Source organism: Hyperolius riggenbachi, chromosome 5, assembly GCF_040937935.1.
Source record: "Hyperolius riggenbachi isolate aHypRig1 chromosome 5, aHypRig1.pri, whole genome shotgun sequence".
Lineage (NCBI taxonomy): Eukaryota > Metazoa > Chordata > Amphibia > Anura > Hyperoliidae > Hyperolius > Hyperolius riggenbachi.
The window spans coordinates 34,675,633-34,699,243 of NC_090650.1; the positions used below are offsets into that span (position 1 = coordinate 34,675,633).

The following is a 23,611-nucleotide window of genomic DNA, read 5'->3' on the forward strand; positions in this document are numbered from 1 at the left end:
TCTATTTGTATCGGCTGTGGCGGAGTGGTGATCCGCAGAGGGATTGTGCACCGGCAGACCAGGTGACATACCTGGAGTTGAAACCAAGCTCAGCAACCCCCTTATTTGCTCCTCCCATTTATTTACCAATAACTTTATGACTACTAATCGCAACAAAATCTATACCTTGTTTTTTTGCCACGATTAAAGCCATTAGACTTTCTTTGGGTGGTTGTAACAATGAGTGTCAGCAACCAGAGAGAAAATCTGATTCTTGGGGATCTGCAGTATCCCCAAGAATACAGATATACCTGATTATTGAGGATCTGCAGAATCGTCAATAATCAAATATGTCTAACCTCTAGACACCTGAGTGTGAAAGTGTTTTAGTGCAACAGTAACCTTTGGACCACCGGGTAGCAGGTGGTCCAATCAGTAGAGAAGACTCTACTGCAGTCAAGGACACCTGGAGAGGGAGTCCTCGACTGATACAGAGCAGTGTCCCCTCTGAGGAGCAGAGGACTCCTGCGGAATGCTGAACCCCCTGGGGGGGGGGGGGGGGGGGACAGCCCAAAGGTCGGACAGAGTAACAGATATGCAAGGTACAAAATCAGAGCTCAGAAGAATAGTCAGTATAGTAAAGCGCTCCACAGCGCCGCCCAGCTCCCATCAACCAATCACTGACTGAGCAGGGATCAGCTGACCGGCCTGATCAGCTGATCTTCCTCCTATTGGTATAAAGAGCTTGTCTTGCAGCGCGCGTGCGCGTAGCTCTCCATCTGTGTGCACTACTAGGTCCAGACAGCCCAGACCCATGTTGCTGCGGAGAAACCGCTGCACTGAACACGGAATCCGCCGCCTTACCGTCAGAACACGCCGCGGCCCCCACGCCATTCCTCCCATGTGCACCACCAGTTCCAGACAACCCAGACGCATGCTGACGCGGACAAACCGCCGCATCAGACGCGGAATCAGCCGCCTTACTGTCAGAACACGCGGCAGCTTTTCCGCTATTCATCACAGTGGTACATTTTGTTAAGAATTATTTTTTTCTAAATGCATTTTAACAGGAATAATAAGAAACAAATAAAAAAAAATTCATTATTTCTCAGTTTTCGGCGATTATAGTGTTAAAATAAAACCCACAAATTGTATTTGTCCATTTGTCCAAGTTATTGCAACATTTAAAATATTTCCCTAGTACAATGTATGGCCACAATATTTTATTTGGAAATAAAGGTGTATTTTTTCTGTTCTGCATCCACCGCTAATTGCAAGCCCATATATGCAAATAAGGTAAAACCAGTGGTAACTGAAGATAATATTGCACATCAGTCCGTTATGCAAACATAACAGTAATATACCCTTAAGACATACATATTAAAAAAGTTCAGTCCATACGGTAACTATTTATGTATTTTTTTTATTGTCATTTTTTTAACTATGGGAGGGGGGGAGTAAGTGGTTAATTTTAATGTTTTATATATATTTATAGGATTTATATATTTATAGGATTTTATTTTAAAAAAATGTATGTAGGTGTAATTTTATTATTTGGCCACAAGATGTCCTCGCACATTTTCTTTCTGCCACATTCTTTTAGTACACGAAAAGGAAGTAACGCATGCATGTGTTACTTCGTTTGTTAAAATGACCGCAGGCATCTCATTGTTTCCGGCGATCATTGACACAGGGACTTAGATCAATATTTGAGAAATGCGTTCCCATTCAGATGAGAACGTGCATGGGAGCGATTACACTAGTGAGCTGGAGTGTGCACAGCGGTGATCCCGGCGGAGATACTTATATCTATGCCCCTGTGGTTAAAGGTGCGTACACACGTACTACCAGCGGCAACGACGGGTCCGCCGGACCCTCCCGCTGGGCGGACTTTTAGCCGGCAGTAGTGCGGCGTGTGTACGCGCTGTCGGCAAACTGATAAGGCTGTTTCTGAACGATCCGCTCAGAACAGATTAGGATGAGGGATGAGATGGGGACTGGTAGTAGGACAGATTAGGATGAGGGGTGAGATGGGGACTGGTAGCAGGACAGATTAGGATGAGGGGTGAGATGGGGACTGGTAGCAGGACAGATTAGGATGAGGAGCAGAATGAGGACTAGTAGTAGGACAGGTTAGGATGAGGAGTGGAATGGGATCTGGTGTTAGAACAGTTTAAGATGAGGGGTAAAATGGGGACTGGTATTAGGACAGATTAGGATGAGGAGCAGAATGAGGACTGTTAGTAGGACAAGTTAGGATGAGCAGTGGAATGGGGTCTGGTAGGAGGACAGATGAGGATTAGGAGTGGAATATGGACTGGTGTTAGAACAGATTAGGATTAGGAGTGGGATGAGGACTGGTAGGAGGATAGATTAGGAGTGGGATGGGGAATGGTAGCAGGACAGATTAGGATGAGGAGTGGAATATGGACTGGTGTTAGAACAGATTAGGATGAGGGGTGAGATGGGGACTGGTAGTAGGACAGATTAGGATGAGGGGTGAGATGGGGACTGGTAGTAGGACAGATTAGGATGAGGGGTGAGATGGGGACTGCTAGTAGGACAGATTAGGATGAGGGGTAAGATGGGGACTGGTAGTAGGACAGATTAGGATGAGGGGTGAGATGGGTCTGGTAGTTTGACAGATTAGGATGAGGGGTGAGATGGGGACTGGTAGTAGAACAGATTAGGATGAGGGGTGAGATGAGAACTGGTAGCAGGACAGATTAGGATGAGGGGTGAGATGGGGACTGGTAGTAGGACAGATTAGGATGAGGGGTGAGATGAGGACTGGTAGCAGGACAGATTAGGATGAGGGGTGAGATGGGGACTGGTAGCAGGACAGATTAGGATGAGGGGTGAGATGGGGACTGGTAGTAGGACAGATTAGGATAAGGGGTGAGATGGGGACTGGTAGCAGGACAGATTAGCATGAGGAGCAGAATGAGGACTGGTAGCAGGACAGATTAGGATGAGGGGTGAGATGGGGACTTGTAGTAGGACAGATTAGGATGAGGGGTGAGATGGGGATTTGTAGTATGACAGATTAGGATGAGGAGCAGAATGAGGACTGGTAGTAGGACAGGTTAGGATGAGGAGTGGAATGGGTCTGGTGTTAGAACAGATTAGGATGACAGCTAGGACAGGGATGGGCAGTGCAGCAGATCGGGGTTGGGATGGACAATGGTGCAGGGACAGGTCATGAGCTGTACATTGTACACTCACTTTATATTCATGTATTATTACATATACCACAATTTATCTTTTTTAGATAATTTATGTTTAGCATTTCATCTAATCTGCAATGTAAATCAGGATTCCAACTGGGAATACTGAAGCAAGGTCATCTGTCATCAATGACATCGCCTTGATGACTGCATTCTAAGACCAGATGTGGCCAAAATCAGCTATTGGTGCTTCAAATGAATGAATGTCAATGAAATCACATGATGAAGACACACAATTATGTTATACAGGGAAAAGAGACCATAGCAGGGGCAAACCCAGGATTTTGGAGGGGGGGGGGGGGGTTCCTGAAAGGTCTCTTTCAGCCACGCACAATACAGTATAATAATATGGTGGTAGGAGATCGTCCTGGGAACACACAATTTCCCATCCAGCTGACAGGATCAGACAATTATTTCTGACATATCCGATCTGCTCCCGATCGACAATGGGATTGACCAGGAGCAGTTTGGATACAGATAATAATGAGGACAGCTGACATTGGTAATGAAGGGGAAAGTGAAGCATTCACAGAGCAGGGCACAGGGCTGTGTTCATACTTGGCTCTGCGATCTAAGGTGTGTTGTGAGCTGCAGGATGCCTGCAGATATTCTGGTGTCTCAAATTGTGCCTGTCCCCAGACACTGCACCGGCCCTGGTCTGAGGGGGGATTCTGGGCAGCTGTAATCCCCCCCTGTGTTTGCCTATGCATAGGTTCCTTAACTTTGCCTAACAAGAACCATCACCTATCTATGCCTAACAAGAACCATCACCTATATATATGTGTGTCTGGACAGTGTAATGGTTAAGGGCTCTGCCTCTGACACAGGAGACCTGGGTTCGAATCTCGGCTCTGCCTGTTCAGTAAGCCAGCACCTATTCAGTAGGAGATCTTGGGCAAGTCTCCCTAACACTGCTACTGCCTATAGAGCGCGTCCTAGTGGCTGCTGCTCTGGCGCTTTGAGTCCGCCAGGAGAAAGGCGCGATATAAATGTTCTGTGTTTGTTTGTTTGTTTGATATATGCCTAACAAGAACCATCACCTATCTATGCCTAACAAGAACCCTCCTCCTCTACCTTTTCCTAACAAGAACTCTCCTCTATCTACACCTAAAAAGAATCCTCACCTATCTATGCCTAACAAGAACCCTCACCTATCTATGCCTAACAAGAACCCTCACCTATCTATGCCTAACAAGAACCCTCACCTGTCTATGCCTAACAAGAACCCTCACCTATCTATGCCTAACAAGAACCCTCACCTGTCTATGCCTAACAAGAACCCTCACCTATCTATGCCTAACAAGAACCCTCACCTATCTATGCCTAACAAGAACCCTCACCTATCTATGCCTAACAAGAACCCTCACCTATCTATGCCTAACAAGAACCCTCACCTGTCTATGCCTAACAAGAACCCTCCTCCTCTACCTTTTCTTAACAAGAACCCTCCTCCTCTACCTTTTCTTAACAAGAACCCTCCTCCTCTACCTTTTCCTAACAAGAACCGTCACCTATCTATGCCTAACAAGAACTCTTACCTATCTATGCCTAATACTAACCACCCCCACTTGCCGGTATTTTGCACTGAAGTTCAGCAAGCTCTAGTGAACTGTTGTTTCAAGCATACCCATCATCTTTTCTGCAGAGTTCCGATACACCGCCGCTGTTTTTCGGGCGCACCTCCGGCACCTGCATTTCTTATCATATGCCCAGCCCTCAAATTTCCAGCTATAGCCGGCATTCTCTTATTTTACTACCCGGCGCCGCTTTCACCCAAATTGTTTTCGCTCAAACTTCTTATCCTTCCTCCGTCACTGGACCACACTTATTACAGATGGGGGAGTGACGGTGGCTGTACTGGTCGCCCTGGGAGGGGCGGGAGGGGGGAATAAGTGTAGGGGGGAGTCTAGGGGGGCCTGATGGTTTTGTAGTTACACACCTGATCCCACCGTCATCTACCCCTATATGCTGTGTTGTAGAGCCTTCCTGGCTTGCTTGGAAAGTCAGTATAACACAGTGGGGGACTGTGACAGTGACATACAGAAGTGACTGTGAGACTTCATTATCACTGAAGCGACAAGCAGGCTTTAGGCATACATATAATATCTTATGCCTGACAGTAAAATTACCTTTTTCTCCATCAGCAGCAGCAGCAGCAGCTTGGAATAATAATGCAGACTAGTGCAGGGCATTGTGACATGTCATACAGCAAAACACAGCAACGCTCCCAGCAGTGCTCTTTACACTTCCCCAGTAAATGACTTAACTCTTTCCTCTCCTCCTGCACTACTAGCGTGGTCAGTTAGTTTGACCATACACCCTAATAATGGTTAAAGGGAATCTGTAGCGTACGAAAAAACCCAAAAACAAAACAGATACTCAACCAAGGAGAGGGAAGGCTCTGGGTCCTATAGAGCCATCCTGTTCCTCCTACGGTCCCTGCATTCCACCGCCAGTCTCCATATGTACATGCCGCCATCATACGAAAACACCTTTACCGATTTCTAGGCATGGATTTACATCACAGGAGCCTATAGGCACAGATGCCCTGGCGCTCTAGACTTCGCCCCCATGTAATTATAAACCCCCACCGAACCACAGCGCAAGAGAGCTGGCTTGTCCAGAGGTACCCTCAGTATTAAAGCGGACCCAAACCAAACATGTTTTAATTCAAAATATATAGTTGCACCACTTTGACACATACAAAGATAGATAAACACTCCTTCAAGCCTATGAGCATTCCAGTGCATGCTTTTCACCCTTCTCTTTTCATAACTAGGGTTATACAGGTGGCAGCCATGACTTCTGAGCTTAGTAGGAGGTTTTAGCTCATGAGTGTGTTTGTCATCAGCTACCCTCCCTCACAGGGGCGTCGTCTATGTGAAATTCACACAAGCTGAGATCACCTCCCCTGTGACATCATCAGTAGCAGCCTGTGTTTTGTTTTTTATCTCCTCCACCAGTCTGCTGGATTCTGTCCCGGCAATATGAAAGGAAGGGAGGGGTTCCCCCAATAAATGTAAAATATTTTATATTTGTCATCATGCAGCTGAAAAAAGGCTGTGATTTATTATTATAATTTAGAAAATAGATTTTATTTCTGAAATCTGGATCCACTTTAAGTAGCTAGTGCTTGCTCAGACTGAAGGAAGATCTCATTTACACTCTCATCAGGACTCTGCATAGGGAAGGAGGGAGGGAGGGAGGTACTAGGGGAGAGGAGTGAGCCGCCTTTCCATCATCAGGCGCCTATAGGCACGTGCCTTCAGTGCCCTATGGTAAATCCAGCCCTGCTGATTTCAGTGAAACTTGGTACACAGATTCCTTACTACCTGGGATGATATATTCTGGAGGTCTTACGACCCCCATCTGCACACCTGGGCGGAGCCACAAACAGCCAATCAGACTTCACCTATTCACATTAATGGGAACATTTAAAAAGCTGCCATTCTCACAGTAATAAAGTCAGAGTCCCCAAGCTTGGCAGAATTGGTCGCTTGGTGACCAAGGTTAAACATTCAGGGAAAAGTGGGCGGAGCATAAAAACAGGCAATCAAATTTCAGCCATTCATTTTAATTGGAAAAATGTAAACTGCAGCCATTTTTACTCTGTTAATGGCAGTGCTATACTCGTAGTGATTAGAGATGTCGGTGAACACCTCACCCTGTACTACTTCCGGGTCGCTATGACCTGAGGTAGTACGGCTGCGCTGGGCCGGCGGTGCGTGTTTTTGATGGCGCGCCTGTTGCCGGGCATTTTCTGCGCATGTGCGTGACGTCATGAGTGACGTCACGCTCATGCGCAGAGAGTAACCGGCAACAGGCGTGCGATCAAAGACGCGCAATGCCAGCCCAGCGCAGTCGTACTACCTCAGGTCATAGCGACCCGGAAGTAGTAGCGGCCCATAGGGGTTCGCATACATCCCTAGTTGTGATCACCTTTATATGTGCGTTCCAGTGAATGTCAAGTGAAAATAAAGAAAAAAAAAACAGATACTTACCTACGGAGAGGGAAGGCTCTGAGTCCTATAGAGCCTTCAAGCTCCTCTCCTGGTCCCCTCGTTCCAGCCCTGTCCCCCCGTTATCAGTACTCATGTGCTGCCTTCAGGAGGCTTTTGAAGTCTTTGGGTGGCTCTGTACCTCTCCTTAGATGAGTATCTTTTTCTTTTTTTTTATTTGAATTTATATTGGTTTTAAAGCAGACCTGAACTCAGAACTTCCTCTCTGCTCTAAAACATATGCAACAGCATAATAACCTTAAAAGAAAAACATTTCTTTGTTATCGCTGATACAAATCCTACAATAAATCTGCAGTTTGTCTACTTCCTGCTTTCATGGAAGCAGACATATTGTTAGCATCCTGTGTTTACCAGTTACCTCTCTGCCATGGTATTCAGCTGACACAGCTGAAGAGATCAAATTACAACTTGTGATTAGCCACAGATGAGGGGGAATTAGAGAGGCTAAACTCTCTAAATACATACAGGGTGGATTCCTCTATGTTTTTCTTCTGTCCTGTGCAAGTTTTTTTAAAATGTATTTATATAGCGCAAACATATTACGCAGCGCTGTACACAGTATATATTGTCTTGTCACTAACTGTCCCCAGGGCTGGTTCTAACTACGAAGGGACCCCGGGGCAAAAGTAGCCTGAGGGCCCCGCTGACACTCTGCCCCTCCCCCCAGTATGGCAGTCAGATGTGCCCCTAAGGACACTCGAGGCCCCCACCCCTCCCCCCACAGCATTACACAGGCAGACACTCACCTCCTCAGGAGCTGGAAGTCCTGGTTTGTCTTCTCTGTACTGTTGCTGCTCTGCACTTTTTTCTCCTCACTACACACACTAGTGCCCAATTGGAGAAGCAAAAAGTGTACCAACACTAAAGAGACGACAGACGGACCTGCAACGCAATGGTACTCGGAGCAGGTAAGTGTGTGCCGTTCATCACTGCCTCCGCTGGGGGGGGGGACACCTGGGGGCCTCTATGGATGCTGGAGCCCTGGGGCAATTGCACCCATTGCCAAAATGGTACCGCCGGCCCTAACTGTCCCTCAGAGGGGCTCACAGTCTAGTCCAGGCATGGGCAAACTTGGCCCTCCAGCTGTTAAGGAACTACAAATCCCACAATGCATTTGCCTTTATGAGTCATGACTGTGGCTGTCAGACTCCTGCAATGCATTGTGGGACTTGTAGTTCCTCAACAGCTGGAGGGCCAAGTTTGCGCATGCTTAGTCTAGTCCCTACCATAGTCATATATCTATATCGTGTTGTGCATGTATGGTGTGATAATACCAAGCAGTTCCCCTCCCCCTGCTGACACCCCTCTGACACTGTGACTGCCCTTGGCAGATTTTGGTGCTCCATATCACTTGTGTATAGAGGAGCGAGGGTTATATAAGTTGAAGCACATAACCCAAGGACAGTCTATGCAGCCCCATGTATCCGCTGCAGGGAGATGTGACAGTCATAGCCTCAGAAATCCTGGATCCAGCGTGAATAATGCATCATTAATATTCATATATCCTGTCTCCTCTTCAGTACGGATAGCACTTCACTCTCTGTGAACAGAACAATGCTGCAACTGAAGTGCTAATACATAGTCAGCAGAGACAATTCTTCCCTCATAATAAATATGAATCACAATGTGCCAGGTGTTTCCACGTGCGTCTCATACAGCGGTTACCTCGTGTACAGTGTAAAGGGGGTCTGAGACATAATGCGGGTTTTTACTTACATTTCAGCATCAAGTTTGTGCTCTGCTACAATATTCCAGTAGTTCCAGTTATCCAGAAGTCAACCAACCGGCATTCTCAGCCAAGGTAGTCAAACGGGAAGCCATGATGGTGGCGAAAAAAGGCACATGGAAATTTGGTAATATCAAGTAATCTCGATAGTAAAATATTGGTATTTATCGATATTTTGCTATTAAAGTGTAAAATACAAATATTAAATACCATTATTTTACTATGGCTAAACCTAAACCTGCTCTCACACAGAACCCTCAACCGACGCCTAACCCTAAACCCTGCCCTAAGAAAACATCCTGATGTTTAACCCTCCCTAAACCCCCCTGCACTAACCTTCTACCCGATGCCTAACCCTAAACCTCCCCTCCCCCCTGCAAAGCTTCCTACCTAATGCCCAACCCTAAACCCTACCCCTCCCCCCCCCCACACACACACAATTCTTCCTACCTGATGCCTAACCCTAAACCTTAAACTCCCCCCCCCCCCCCCCGCAAAACTTCCTACCTAATGCCCAACCCTAAACCCTACCCCTCCCCCCCCCCCCCCACACACACACACAATTCTTCCTACCTGATGCCTAACCCTAAACCTTAACCCCCCCCCCCGCAAAACTTCCTACCTGATGCCCAACCCTAAACCCCATCGCCCACATGAACTTCTTACTTGACGCCTCACCCTAACTGCCCTCTACGCCTAACCCTAATCCCACTGCTGTAAACCCCGCTGCAAGAAAAAAAGTAAATTTTCCGGGCTCCTTTTGAAATATCGGCATTAAGGGGTAATTTGGGCCAGCAACCGCTATTCATCGGCCACCGCAGGTGCCCAAATTACCCCTCAATGCCGACGCGACTAAGTTGCTGGTGAACCTACAGGCTGCCAGAACAGGAGCAGAGTGCAGACTAGTTTGCATATGCGTATCCAGCCAGCCATATTGGAAGTTTATCTACAGCTGCCTGGGCCTGCCACTCATGTGATTTGATTGGCCCAGGCAGCAGATCATTTTCCATTCCGGGTCTCCCCCCCCCCCCTTGCGGGGGCTATATTTACAGCACTGGCTTTGATCAGTAATGGAATATACTTTTACAATTGACACTGGTCTTTTTCAGCTAAAATACAAGCTTATTTCTGACCATCCTTACAGCTCAGACATGAGCCAGCCTATACACCACACTCATAGTAGGTGTTTGCAGGTGTTATCAGGAATTCAGCAGAAATAGGGTAATGACTTTAGAGAGTCAATTTGATGCTGTAATAAAAGCGTTGACATGCCTGTATAGCACCTCCACCCCACATTGCAGAGTAAGTGCAAGCAGCATAGAAGTGTATATTTACCTGCTCCAGTGCTGTGTTGGATCTGTTCTTCTATGCTGCCATCCTCCAGCTTCTGGTGCACGTCATGTGATCGGAAGTCAGAGGTAAGCAGCATAGTGCATGCAGCTGCCGGGGAGCAGAGGAAACCCTGACGCAGTGCTGGAGCAGGTAAATATATACTGCCATACCTCCCAACTTTTTGAATTAAAAAAGAAGGACACTGTAAGACACACCCCTGCCATAATTCTAGCCACACCCCTAGTCACGGATATCACAAGATTCAAAAGCAAAAGATGTTGTTTCACAAAAAGTAAGAAATATATTATTTAAAGGATGAGGATAAAGTTTAGAGTCAATTGAAAACATATTCCAGGAGAAAAATACACAACACAACACAACACAACACAACACACACACACACACACACACACCTGTACATCAGACCTTAAAAGATAGACAAATAGGGACAAGAAAGGGACAGAGGGATTTGGTTACCAAAGAGGGACTGTCCCTCTAAAAAAAGACACATTTGGGGGCTATGATACTGCTATGCTGCACATGCTAGGGGGTCAGAGGTTTGGGAGGAATGTGTGTGATTGGGCATATGCAGGAAGGGGGGGGGGCACAGGACAACTGTTTTGCTTGGGAGCCAAGGGAATTCATGTTATGCTCCTGGTTGCAGCCAGGGCCGGCCTTAGGTTTCACCGCCCTGAGCGCAACCTGATTTTTGTGCCTCCCCTTCTTCCTCCTGCGCGCGCGCACACACGCACACACACACATGCACGCATGCACACACACTCACACACGCACGCACACACACGCACGCACGCACACACACACAATTCACCTTTTCTCCTGAGATATCCCCAAAGACAGTGGTTCCCAACTTTTTGACATCGTGACACATCACGCCAAATGCTCAAATCTCTGTGACACGTCACCTATGTATAATAGAGAAAATACTAATTAATAACCACGAATGGATGGAAATAGTGCATTATCCTGAATATACTTAAAAATGAAGGCTAGAACCTTACTGGAATATTATTAAAAGCAATTAGTGGGACAGTTAGCCCCCCCCCCCCCTCCCATTTAGAATGATAGCACAGCACCGACAATTTGCACCACGCATTATAGACTCAGTATAGGTAGGTAGCCAGGTATAGCTGCCCCCAGTATAGGATGTCATGTGTAGGTGCCCTCAATTTATGTTGCCAAGCATAGGTGCCCCCAGTATAGGAAGTCAGTTGAAGGTCTTCATCGCCCCCATAGGTAGCCAGGCGTAGTTGCCTCCAGTATAGGTAGCCAGGTGTTGGTGCCCCCAGTAAAGGTAGCCAGCTATAGGTGCCCCCAGTATAGGAAATCAGGTGTTGGTGCCCTCAGTAAAGGTAGCCAGCTATAGGTGCCCCCAGTATAGGAAATCAGGTGTAGGTGCCCTCTGTATAGGTAGCCGCTATAGGCGCCCCCTTGGAAGCTGGTGCCCTGAGCGACCGCTCCGGTCACTCAGGTCAAATGCCGGCTATGGTTGCAGCAGAGGAGACATTTTGACTCTAGTTCCAGGTTTAACTCAGTCCACACCTGAGATAAGGTTGCCTGAAATTCTGGGTGGCAGATCCCCATACTACATGCTGCTTGACTTTCTGCTGCTCTGTTCTGTGGAAAGGGTAGGTGGAATAGGGGTTTTCCTACATGTCAAGTCGCTAAGGACCAGTTTGCATATTCTGTGAGACTCCTATACACAAATCCTGGAATGGCACCCAAAATTACCATTCTGATGAAAAAAGACCTTTGAAAATCCCCCATACTCATTTCTGACTTTAAAAAAATAGTCTTGCAGATAACCTAAAAATAAAGTAAGTAAAATCCACTCAACCTTTGTACAGATGGTCAGTGCAGGAGCCGGGTGACTCAGTCCCCAAAGCAATCCAATAGAAGAGGTTAGGTTCCACGCAATGTCCAGTACAGTATAAATAATCATTTATATCTTTATTATATTCAATCAGGCGAAAAACCAAGCTCCAACTGCCGACCTGTTTCGCACACACAATCGTCATAGTAATGTGTGTGCGAAACAGATCGGCAGCTTGCGCTTGTTTTTTTTACCTTATTCAATATAATGAAGATAACCTCTGGCCCCTTTTACACTTAATCAGTTGCTCTCAGTTATAACTGAAAGACAACCGATTTTCAAAATAATGTCCATGTTTCCTTATGGCTCAGTTCCTTTTATACCCGTTTTAACTGAAAACTTTGTCACAATGCACTGCTGTGGAAAAACGCGTACTAACGCATACCAATGCATCAAAGAGAAACCGTGACTAAGAATTGAACATCATCCCAATCAGTAGCCGATACTCCCTTTCCCATGAGAAATCTTTACCTTTTCACAAACGGATCATCGAGGACTCGATGGCTGTATGGCTGATATTGCGGTGAAACCCCTCCCACAGTGTGATGTCAGGACCATGGTCCTGACAAGTTCCTGTCTGTGAACCTCATTGTATTATGGGAAATAACAGCTGTTTACAGCTGGGTCCAAATGCCAAACAAACAAGCAGCATCTCCTTCCACCAATATCACCTACCAGCAGTAAAAATGTCACCATGTGGTAAATGTCAGAATATAAACCAGGGAGAGGAAATACTTTACAATGAGAAAACACTGACTAAATCATTGATACATAATTATGAAGCACTTTTTTTTTATTACATTATTTTCACTGGAGTTCCTCTTTAAGTGTAAAAGTTCCCTAAGTCGTATTAGAATAAAAGATATCATCATTTTAGCTTTGATGCGCTATACTAAGATTGAATGGTTGGTCTTGATGTAGCCGCCTACACCAACAGCTTAGCCTTATATCGACTGTTCAGGGTTGAGAAAATGCTTTTCGAACTGGCTAGTTCTATAGATGAGTCTGTCTAGAATTGTACTGTATGAAGCTTTCCCCCACATTGCTTTCTTACAGGTTTAGATACATTCAATAGAAAGGAGCCTGGAGTGCTCAGTTACCTGCTGCAGATCCTACATGCCATACATTTTTGTCATCCATTTGCTTCTGCCTGCAGGAATGAAAGGTCAAAAAATGTATCTTAAAGAGGCCCTGTAGTGACATATGGTAGAATGTAGTAAATTATTGAGCAGGATACCCACTTTTATGGTAATTATCCTTGTTTCACCCCGATATTATTTCCACCCATCCCCCATGGGTGCCCAACAGAGCCGGGACAAGGTCCTCCAGCACCCAAGGCTGAGACACCAAAGTGCGCCCCTCCATCCCTTCCACCCCAGCTGTCACACACGGATTGCTATTAGACTAAGAGGCGCCACAGGGCCCACAACCTCCCCAACACCTTAATATCTAGTTATATGGCTTGCAGTCACTGCCATGTATCCCCTTTTCTCATTTCTTTCTGCTTCAAACACAATTAGGAATGACAGCTGAATGAATTCTGCGCCCCCTCCTACACTGCGCCGAGGCTGGAGCCTCTTCAGCCTATGCCTCGGCCCTGGTGCCCAATTCTGATCGCCAATGCTCCCCCACAGCTAGAGCCAAACCGTGCTCAGCTTTACTATAGCAATGGGCCTATTACTGATTCCCTAACAATAGCCTGGTCCCAGCACCACATCGTGGGTGAACAGTGTTCTAATGTACTATAGCCAAGCAACTATTACCAATCCCCCACAGCTCTGCCACTAGGCAGATGCAAGCATCTTCTTACTAGGCAAATGCAGGGGGGGATTACAGCTGCCCAGAATCCCCCCTCAGACCAGGGCTGGTGCAGTGTCTGGGGACAGGCACAAGTTAAGACACTGGAATATCTGCAGGCTTCCTGCAGCTCACAGCACTGCCCTCTTTCTTTCCCGGCTACAGCTGACTTTGGATGGAGCAGCAGCGTGTACAGAGCATGAAGTAGCTCTGGGGAATTTAACAGAGTCAGGTATGAGCACAGCCTTGTGCCCTGCTGTGTGATTGCTTCACTTTCCCTTCATTAGCAATGTTGGCTGTCCTCATTATTATCTGTATCCAAACTGCTCCTGATCGATCGCATTGTCTATTGGGAGCAGATTAGACATCTAGGAAATAATCATCAGATCCTGTCAGTTGGACTGGAAATTGCATTATATGCACCTGGCATGGTGTGCTACCATATTATTGTACTGTATTGTGCGTGGCTGAGGGAGACATTTCAGGAATTGCCCCTTTTGAAAATCTTGGGTTTGCCCCTGCGTGGTGACCCCCATGGGCAAAAATTATACGACAAACTTGGCCAGCCTGAACCCTCACATGACAAACAACAACACTTGTGCTAGGGAAGACACTGTATTGGAAAAAAGACTATTAAGAAGGTAGTGTCTCTAACACCCCCTCCCCCGTAGCTGCTTCCTCTATAGTTGTGCGTCAGCCCCCCCATGTATTTGGGTAGAGCTAGAATTAACGTTTTGAATCTCCTTTTTTCAAGTTTGATTGGAAAAATGGGTTAAAAATATGTTTGTTTCTTTTTCTGTTTGAAAGCAGATAATGCTGTGCAGGTCAAAAATTCGGAGTGCTGTAAAAACAGCGCAGGAGATTTTGGTATTACGGCTATAGTGGCGCATTGTGAGTAATTTGGGCGGCGTCAAAAGACAAGAGCACAAATTATTACAAAAACACTGTAATTTTTCCTCCAGCAATAGCTGGAAGCCGAGTTACATCTTTCCCCCACTATCCATGGCGGCCTGGAGGGGGAATAGTATTTAACGCCACCAGGACTTGTGCAGGAGCAGGGTGAGTCATTTATTGGTTCCACTCTGTGGCCAAATCTCCTGATGGCTTTATTGTATGTATGCAAAAATACACCCTAAAACATATTGACCTACTTCTCCCGTGGACAAGAATCCTATATAATAATTTCCAAGTGTCTCTGCATCCCACGTTCCTGTGTCAGTGCTTTTTGCGCTATAGCGCATGTCCTGTACTGACAGCCGTTGGGACAGGACACAGAACGGGTCAGGGGGCGGGCCGGCCGTGCGTGTGCGGCGGGTGCACACATGTTCTCTGTAATGCTGCGGTGGCAGCGGTGACAGACCTTAGGTCGCCTAGTACAAAATAATAGTGCTACATCCACATTTTGAAAAAATGGTAGCTGTCCAAATGCAAAGCATGAATACCCAGGCCTGGTTCCCTATTCATGGTCCAGCTATCGTACCGCTTAACTACTTTCGCCTTTTGGACATTGCTATTACGTCCAAAAGGCTGCATCTGCACTGCTGCGCACAAGCATGCCCGCGTGCTTCCGTGCCGCCGATCGTTAGCCCAGTGGTCAATGAATGGGAACAAACTCCCGTTAGAAAGACCGACAGGCTTCTTTTAGAAGCCCCGATCTTTCTCAAGAAAAAAAAAAGTTTCCTGTCCTCCATTCACTTCCTGTAAGCAAGAGAGCTCGCTTACAGGTCTATAAAAATGTTTTTGACTGTGGCCATCTTGTGGCCAAATAGTTAAACTACATCTACATACATTTTTTTTTAAATAAATACAATTGATTAATTTCAAATTAACTGTTTACCCCCCCCACTCCAAAAAATACCCAAATAAATGTTTTAATTAAAAAATAAAATTACAAAAAACAAAACAAAAAAACAAAACATAAATAGTTACCTAAGGGTCTGAACTTTTTAACTATGCATGTGAAGAGGGAATATTACTATTATTTTTTTTAAATTATAAGCTAGTAGATAGTGATGGATGCAAAACTGTAAAACTGCACCTCTATTTCCAAATAAAATACTGGTGCCATACATTGTGATAGGGACATAGTTAAAATTGTGTACTAACCGGGACAATGGGCTAATAAAATATGTGGGTTTTAATTATGGTAGCATGTATTATTTTAAATCTATAATGGGCAAAAACTGAGAAATAATTATTTTTTTCATTTTTTCTTAATATTCCCATTAAAATGCATTTAGAAAAAAATAATTCTTAGCAAAATGTACCACCCAAAGAAAGCCTAATTGGTGGCGGAAAAAACAAGATATAGATCAATTTTTTGTGATAAGTAGTGATAAAGTTATTGGAGAATGAATGGAAGGTGAAAATTGCTTGGATGCATAAGGTGAAAAACGACTGAAGGGTGAAGTGGTTAAAGTAGACCAGAACCGAATAAAATTATTTAACATAAACACATGATGCACCTGAAAATGTGTCACAATCTATTTCTGCTGGTGACATTTGTGGACTGTTTACATGGAGTTCCTCTGTCCACCAGCAGATGTTCCCTATCTCTTCAAGACCATTTTGCAGTCATCATGAAATTCTCTCTGCCCACCAGCAGAGGTCAAATGTATTCAAGATCTGTGTCTCTGCAGCCTTGGGAGCTGTCACATGACCATCAAGCACAGTATATAAGTCCAGCTCCAGCAGTTCACCTTTGCTAGTTCATTATCTAATGTGCAGCGCACAAGGATTTGCTTGATTTCCTTCCAGTTCTGACAACATTTTGTCAGAATTGAATATCTCAGTTGCTGTCAGTAATATCAAAAAGTCACTCCCAGCAGAGGAGAAAAGGACAGCGCTCCACAGCAATATAAACAATATAAGAATTAGCACCAGTGTCACCAATTTTGTATTGGGGATCCGCAGACTTCAACAGAGTACACACACTCTCCAGTAAATTTCAGTCCATCAAACGAAGTTGCGATCACAATCCTGCCCTCCCAACCGGAGCCTAGGATTTCCCTGAAAAAAAACAGGAAATAGTGCAATACTGCCTTTTAAAAAACACCACGTGCTTCACTCCAACAATTTGTGCAAGTAGAAGCCTTCACCCAGGACCATAGGAAAGTAAGGGGGATCTTTATGCCCCCTATGTGAGTCTCACTCACCAGATTGTTTCTTGAATGTTATGCATACAAGCCCTCCTTCCTGGGCAACAAGAGCAGCCGTAACCACCTTCAAACACAAAGCGGAACTCGCATAGTGTAAAAAAACTTTAAGATTTATTGCTAAAATCCTTAAAAGATCTGCGTACCAGATTGATGATCATACAAGCGTTTTCTATGTGTGCCAGCACCGCCGCGGTCGGCGCTGGCACACATAGAAAACGCTTGTATGATCATCAATCTGGTACGCAGATCTTTTAAGGATTTTAGCAATAAATCTTAAAGTTTTTTTACACTATGCGAGTTCCGCTTTGTGTTTGAAGGTGGTTACGGCTGCTCTTGTTGCCCAGGAAGGAGGGCTTGTATGCATAACATTCAAGAAACAATCTGGTGAGTGAGACTCACATAGGGGGCATAAAGATCCCCCTTACTTTCCTATGGTCCTGGGTGAAGGCTTCTACTTGCACAAATTGTTGGAGTGAAGCACGTGGTGTTTTTTAAAAGGCAGTATTGCACTATTTCCTGTTTTTTTTCAGGGAAATCCTAGGCTCCGGTTGGGAGGGCAGGATTGTGATCGCAACTTCGTTTGATGGACTGAAATTTGCTGTCAGTAATATATCAGTTATTGCTAGTTATAACTGAAAGCACAACTGATGTGCAAGTTAATGCTTATGTTTCCCTATGGCTCATGGGGGCGACATTACAGTTTAACAGCATGCTAACCCGGTAGCTGTTATGGGTAAAGTGACCAGACGTCCCGGATTGCCCGGGACGCGACCCGGATTCGGGGTCCACTGTCCCAGGCAGCATGAGGTCCCGGGAAACGTCCCGCTTTTAGCTGCGGGACGTCCTGGCCTCGGGACTCTGGCCACTGTAACTGCATGAACTGGCAGCGGCGTCTATAGATGCCGTGCCAGTTCATTGCCCGCAGCCCCGCTCCAGCCTCCTTAGTCTTCCGGTGTCGGGCGGCAGGCGAGCAGGGCTACGGTAAGATGGCTGCCGAAGCCCTGTACTGGAGACTATTTGTGTCTCCAGTACAGGGCTTCGGGCGCCATCTTGCCGTAGCCCTGCTCTGCCTGTCAGCGCGGGAGACTGTAGGAGGAGGAGCAAGACGGTCCCAGGAGCAGCGCGCCAGAGGCCGGCCAGGAGCGAGAGGAGACTTCTGCCAGGTGAGTAAAAAATTTTTTTTCAGGTGAAATGTGCCCCCATTGCGTTTATTTTGTGCTGAAATGTTGCCCATTGCCTTTATTTTGTGCTGTAATGTGCCCACATTGCGTTTATTTTGTGATGAAATGTGCCCACCATTGCGTTTATTCTGTGCTGAAATGTGCCCAGATTGCGTTTATTTTGTGCTGAAATGTGCCCACATTGCGTTTATTTTCTGCTGACATGTTGCCCACATTGCGTTTATTTTGTGCTGAAATGTGCCCACATTGCGTTTATTTTGTGCTGACATGTTGCCCACATTGCGTTTATTTTCTGGTGTCTGGGGTAACTGTTGCTGCATTTATTATTTACCGGTAATGGTCATAGTTGGCTATGTTTGCTGCTTTGGGGTTACGGTATACTATTAAATAGCATCACACAGTTTCTGCACACCCGTGATGCGAATCCGCGTTTGACCACATCATGGCGTACACACTGCTTTCTTATGCCTCGCTGTTACATCATTATGTTAGCTCCGCCCATACAATGTCATGGCCATGCCCATTTTTCGGCACGGCGCAGCCCCCAGCTTTTCGGCGTGTCGCGCATCCCCCCCCCTCCCCCGTCCCAGGTTGAACCGACAAAAATCTGGTAACTCTAGTTATGGGGTAATGGCGGACCGAGAATTCCATTGATCACAGTGGGCAAAGAGGACGCAGGAGAGGAGAAAGAAACTGATGACTAGACTACATGGGAGGTAAGTATGACGTGTGTGTGTTTTATATTGACTTTTCATTTCAAGTTCAGGTTTACTTTAAAGCAAACTGAAAATTCTATCAATAGTCCTAATGTTAAATAGGACTCTCCTAGAAACCCACATTTTGATTTTGTATTTAAAGGGTACCTAAGTAAAATTATACAAGGTGGCCATACCTCCACTAAACTCTGTGGCCCATCAGCTTCTCCGGTCTGCCCTCCGTCTTGGAGTTATGCCCCAGCTCAAAGCTCTGAATGAACCCAGTCAGAACAAGGATGCATGCTCTGTCCTCTCCATGCGTCCCCTTGGATTGCTCTCCTGAGCAGCTCTGCACCGCAGCTGCAGATGGAAGCATTCTGGGCATTAGAGATGGACTCGCAAACATGCAAACCCGGTGAACCGCCATAGACTTCAATGGGCAGGCGATTTTTAACACCTACAAAGAGTTGTTTCAAGGGGTCTAACACCTGGACTGTGGCATGCCGGAGGGGGATCCATGCCAAAAGTCTCACCAAAAATTCCGGAGTTGACATAAAGCCTGGTTTTAATCCCAAATTGGCAGAAATCACATTATACACAGCTCTGGGTGTCAGTGGGCTGTGGAGTGTCACACACAGAGAAATGCAATAGTACTATCAGAATACAGTGAAATAATAATGCACTGGAGTGGTACTGTGCGCAGTGCCGGCGCTAGCAGAGGCAAAGGGGGCAATTGCCCATGGGTTCCAGAGTCCCCCAAGCCAAGCGTCTCTTAATTTGCCAATCCAGGTTTAACCATGCTTGACCTTGGCCGTCGGATGCTCTGGCTTGCGTGGCTGCATGTGTGGTTGACGGATGCTCTGGCCTCCGTGGCTGTATGTGTGGTTGACGGATGCTCTGGCCTGCGTGGCTGCATGACGCTGTTGGTGCATACTTTATCTGGTTCCTGATGACGCGTCCTGGTTTCCTCCTCGCACTGCATCACATACAGCCGGCCGTAGCAGCGCTTCCCCTGACGTGACGCAGGCATGGACGTCACGTCAGTGCGTCCATGCCTGTGAGGAGGGAAGGGGCACCCTGCTATCACCGGCAGTGGACGCTTGATTGGCTGCGGCTGGATGGATGTGCCTGACTGGCGGCGAGTTAGGCAGTCTGATGCTGCAGGCTGCTCTATTTTACTTCCGGTTTGCTGTGGGATGGGGACAGCAGGGGGCTGGGTGTGCGGGCCACTTTGCTGGGCGGGGGCTTTGTATTTTGCATACAACTTTGCTGGAGAGGGGGGGGGACCCCATTTACTTTGTTAGGGGGGTGGAGTACTAGGTGTGTGGGCAATTTTGCTGGGGGGTAGGGGGCTGTGCATACAACTTTGCGGGGGATGCGCATCTAACTTTGTGGGGGGGGGGGGCAGGGGACTAAGGGGACTAGGTGTGTGGGCAACTTTGCTGGGGGGGGGGGGAGGTGCTGTGCATACAACTTTGTGGGGGGGAGGGGTGCTGGAGATGTACAAGCAACTTTGCTGGGGGCAGGGGGACCCCAGGTTACTTTTTGCCCCGGGGCCCCATTGTAGCTAGCACCGGCCCTGACTGTGCATGCAACTTAATGAGGCAACAGCAGTAGTGTGCACAGCTCTGGGTGTCAGTGGACTGTGGAGTGTCACACACACAAGAAAAAAACACAGGAGACCAATGTGCTAGCCCTCAAAAGGGCTGTTTGAGGTGCTTTCACAGCAAGTGAGGAACAAGAACACAGGCCTAGCTAATGCTTTCCCTACCTATCTGCAGCAAGTCTGACCTTCCTCTCAGTAACAGTGAGCAGCCAGCAGAGAATAAATCCAATATTGCCACTGCAACTGGGCGTGCCAGCTGATTGGCTGCCATGTGTCTGCTGACTGTGAGGTAAGGAGTCAAAGTTTAGCTCAGTGATGATGTATAGGGGGCGGCCAAATGTTCGACGCGAATGCGAACAGCAGAAATTCGCAGAATACTGTCCACCAGCAAACAGTTCAGCCCATCTCTACTGGGCATGCCCTGTCGAGACACTGTACGATCATGACAATGAAGCAATATAAGTATAAACACATGCATAGTTAAAGGGAAGGTTCAGGGAGGGGATTAAAAAAATAAAAATAAATTTCCACTTACCTGGGGCTTCCTCCAGCCCGTGGCAGGCAGGAGGTGCCCTCGCCGCCGCTCCGCAGGCTCCCGGTGGTCTCCGGTGCCCGACCCGACCTGGCCAGGCCGGCTGCCAGGTCGGGCTCTTCTGCGCTCCATTTCCTGGGACTTCTGCGTCCCACGCCAGCGCGCTGACGTCATCGGACGTCCGCCGGGCTGTACTGCGCATGCGCAGATGCGCATGCGCAGTACAGCCCGGCGGACGTCCGATGACGTCAGCGCGCTGGCGTGGGACGCAGAAGTCCCAGGAAATGGAGCGCAGAAGAGCCCGACCTGGCAGCCGGCCTGGCCAGGTCGGGTCGGGCACCGGAGACCACCGGGAGCCTGCGGAGCGGCGGCGAGGGCACCTCCTGCCTGCCACGGGCTGGAGGAAGCCTCAGGTAAGTGGAAATTTATTTTTATTTTTTTAATCCCCTCCCTGAACCTTCCCTTTAATGTGTGGTTTAAGACACAGTATCACTAGAATTGGTACACATATGATAAATTCAAACAAAATTAGAATCGATAAGAGGAGGTCCTTGCCCTTGTGAACTCACAATCATATTACATATTCACTGGGTCCTCTTCTTCTATAAAGTTATAATCACTTGCCCTGTCTTCATTTTGTAAGTCACCCCTGCGGGTGTGAGCCCTGGGGGTGATCTACAAAACAGAGACATGTCAGGTGATTATAACTTTATAGAAGAAGACCCAATGACTATGTGATATTCGTTGGAGGTCCTCTTTAAGATTAGGACTATCTTCACTAAACCAGGCTTATAGATGGGAGCTCTACATCCCTCTCCTCCTGACTACTAGTGGTGCTCACCGTCTGATAGCTGAAGGCCTCCGCTGATCTGAGAAGGAGGATTGCAGCTCGCACCTTTCACTGGAAGAGAATAACCCTGATCACAATAGCTGACACTGAGCGGATCCCAGCTGCAATCTGTCGGTTGGTATATTGATTTGCTGCCTCCATCACTCTCCTCAGAGCTGTCCTCATCCGACTCTGAGTGCCATTCTGCATGTATTATATACTGTAGCTCTACAGGGGATGGCAGCACCATATACAATAACACTAAAAATACCAAAACCTAACCACCAAAATCATAGAGCAGCAAAGACTAACAGAAAATCAGTATACCTGATGTAAAATAAACCTACATAGGGGGAACATCTACTATTTATACTTAAAGGATACCCGAAGAGACATGTGACATGATGATAGACATGTGTATGTACAGTGCCCAGCACACAAATAACCATGCTGTGTTCCTTTTTTCTTTCTCTGCCTAAAAGAGTTAAATATCAGGTATGTAAGTGGCTGACTCAGTCCTGACTCAGACAGGAAGTGACTACAGTGTGACCCTCCCTGATAAGAAATTCCAACTATAAAACACTTTCCTAGCAGAAAATGGCTTCTGAGAGCAAGAAAGAGATAAAAAAGGAGAATTTCTTATCAGTAAGGGTCACACTGTAGTCACTTCCTGTCTGAGTCAGGACTGAGTCAGCCATACCTGATATTTATCTCTTTCAGGCAGAGAAAGAAAAAAAGGAACACAGCCTAGTTATCTGTGTGCTGGGCACTGTACATACACATGTCTATATCATCTTGTCACTTTGGGTATCCTTTAAAGCTGCATACCCCTAACAATATAGAATGGGCCCAATCCAATTCACCTAAATTCCCCCCCAGGAGATATTTTTTCATGTTCTATTTAAAATAGCTTTTGAGTACCAGAAAAGGATTAAGATTAAAATCCTCCACTGATAGTTACCTTTTTTTAAAAAAAATTAATTTTTAGCAAGCTTTGGTGGGGCCTAGCACCTACCAGGCCCCTAGACTCTTTCCAGGCCCTAGGCAACGGCCTAGGCTTGCCTTGTCGATGATCTCTGTTTCGCACTCTGCAACTGAAAAAGTAGGTGAAAAAGTAGTCAGAAGTGAGAGAGCTACCAGGCTTGGGTGTAGCACTGAGGAGAGGTTGAGGGAATCGCAATGAAATTAGTGCAGCTGCACCGTGTAAACACACTCTCATCCTCCGCTGTCAGTATGCTGATCAGAATGGATGGATGAGGCTGGCAGGCAGCATTTGTGCCAGGCTTTGGCTTTCTGCTGCTTACATGAAGGATGTGCTGCTGAACCGGGACAAGGTCCTCCAGCACCCAAGGCTGAGAAAACAAAGTGCGCACCCCCATCCCTCCAGCTGTCACACACTGATTAGACTAGGAGGCGCCCCAGCCCCCCCCCCCCCCCCCCCCTTAATCTTTAGTTATCTGGTCTGCAGTCACTGCCATGTATCCCCTTTCCTTATTTCTCTCTGCTTCAAACACAATAGGGGAATGATAGCTGAGAGAGTTGTGCGCCCCTTCCTACACTGCGCCTTTAGACTAGAGCTTCTCTCGCCTCTGCCCGGATCTGACTTGCTGAAACTGCACCAAACCTCTCACAACCTCAG

At 46.8% G+C, this 23,611-nt stretch overlaps 1 protein-coding gene across 1 annotated transcript in view; it reads left to right on the forward strand.

Annotated features, from left to right (window-relative positions):
* The first annotated feature begins 18,154 nt into the window (after window positions 1-18,154).
* The window catches only part of AKAP9 (A-kinase anchoring protein 9), a 411,545-nt gene continuing 406,088 nt past the window's right edge, over window positions 18,155-23,611 (forward strand). Inside the window, exon 1 of the mRNA XM_068235446.1 lies at window positions 18,155-18,292. The gene's annotated coding sequence lies outside the window, so the exon portion shown is untranslated. The remainder of the gene's footprint in view (window positions 18,293-23,611) is intronic.